Source organism: Dermacentor variabilis, chromosome 9, assembly GCF_050947875.1.
Source record: "Dermacentor variabilis isolate Ectoservices chromosome 9, ASM5094787v1, whole genome shotgun sequence".
NCBI classification, from domain to species: Eukaryota; Metazoa; Arthropoda; class Arachnida; order Ixodida; family Ixodidae; genus Dermacentor; species Dermacentor variabilis.
In genome coordinates this window covers 7632166-7634104 of record NC_134576.1, presented here as the reverse complement: position 1 = coordinate 7634104, position 1939 = coordinate 7632166, and the positions used below count along the sequence as shown (strand labels likewise).

Below are 1939 nucleotides of genomic sequence, written 5' to 3'. Positions count from 1 at the left end.
TGCTTGTTGGCTTCTCATAATATGACTAATAAATATCGGGCCCCTCGGTTAACCCCCTTTCTTCTCATTTATTACATAACGAGGGTCTCGAATCGGGCAAATTGATGCTTCAGGTAGCATATGTGGGTGTATTGACCAGTTTCCTTCACCCACAAAGATCACGTTGTCGTGACGCCTGGGGCAACGAGGACGTTCCACGTCCGCCGCCAAGGTCAGTGAGTGGTGGCGCTGGCTAACACTCGCAGGATTTTACTATTACACATAAATACCAAAGAAACTTGATGGGGAAACAGCGCCGCGGTAGCTCGATTGGTAGAGCATCGCACGCGCAATGCTAAGGTTGTGGGTTCGGTTCCCACCTGCGGCAAGTTGTTTTTTCATCCGCTTTGATTGCTAATAATTTATCGTTTCTTCATATTATTTATTAGGCACAACTAATGTCCCGAATTTTGTCCTTGCTGTCAGTGCTTGTTGGCTTCTCAGGATATGACTACTAAATATTGGCCCCTCGGTTAACCCCCTTTCTTCTCGTTTATTACATAACGAGGGTCTCGAATCCAGCAAGATTGATGCCTTCATGTAGCATATGTGGGTTTATTGACCAGTTTTCTTCACCCAAAAAGATCACGTTCTCGTGACGATTGCGGCAACGAGGACGTTCCACATCCGCCGCCAAGGTCAGTGAGTGGTGGCGCTGGCTAACACTCCCAGGATTTTACTAGTACACATAAATACCCAAGAAAGTTGATAGGGAAACAGGACCGTCGTAGCTCAATTGGTAGAGCATCGCACGCGAAATGCGAAGGTTTTGGGTTCCGTTCCCACCGGCGGCAAGTTGTTTTTTCGTCCACTTTAATTTCTAATAATTTATCGTTCCTTCATACCATTTATTAGGCACAACTAATTTCCCCTATGTTGTCCTTGCTGTCAGTCCTTGTTGGCTTCTCATGATATGACTAATAAATATCGCGCCCCTCGGTTAACCCCCTTTCTTCTCGTTTATTACATAACGAGGGTCTCGAATCCGGCAACATTGATGCCTTCACGTAGCATATGTGGGTTTATTGACCAGTTGCCTTCACCGAAAAAGATCACTTTCTCGTGACGCCTGCGTCAACGAGGATGTAACACGTCCGCCGCCAAAGTCTGTGAGGGGTGGCGCTGGCTAACACTCCCAGGGCTTACTAGTACACATAAATACCCAAGAAAGTTGATGGGGAAACAGCGCCGCGGTAGCTCAATTGCTGGTGGATCGCACGCGAAATGCGAAGGTTGTGGATTCGGTTCCCACCTGCGGCAAGTTGTTTTTTCATCCACTTTCTTTTCTATTAATTTATCGTTTCTTTATTCCATTTATTAAGCACAACTAATTTCCCCTATGTTGTCCTTGCTGTCAGTGCTTGTTGGCTTCTCATGATATGACTACTAAATATCGTGCTCCTCGGTTAACCCCCTTTCTTCTCGTTTTTTACATAACGAGGGTCTCGAATCCGGCAACCTTGATGCCTTCAGGTAGCATATGTGGGTTTATTGACCAGTTGGCTTCACCCAAAAAGATCACGTTCTCGTGACGCCTGCGGCAAGGAGGATGGTCCACGGCTGCCGCCAAGGTCAGAGAGTGGTGGCGCTGGCTAACACTTCCAGGAGTTTACTAGTACACATAAATACCCAAGAAAGTTGATGGGGAAACAGCACCGCGGTAGCTCAATTGGTAGAGCATCGCACGCGAAATGCGAAGGTTGTGGGTTCCGTTCCCACCGGCGGCAAGTTGTTTTTTCATCCACTTTAATTTCAAATAATTTATTGTTTCTTCATTCCATTTATTAAGCACAACTAATTTCCCCTATGTTGTCCTTGCTGTCAGTGCTTGTTGGCTTCTCATGATATGACTAATAAATATCGGGCCCCTCGCTTAACCCCGTTTCTTCTCGTTTATTAC

At 46.2% G+C, this 1939-nt stretch overlaps 1 non-coding gene across 1 annotated transcript; it reads left to right on the top strand.

Moving 5' to 3' along the window:
* The first annotated feature begins 294 nt into the window (after positions 1–294).
* TRNAA-CGC (transfer RNA alanine (anticodon CGC)) lies at positions 295–367 on the top strand. Its single transcript has one exon. It is a non-coding gene; the product is annotated as a tRNA-Ala (tRNA).
* The last annotated feature ends 1572 nt before the right edge of the window (positions 368–1939 follow it).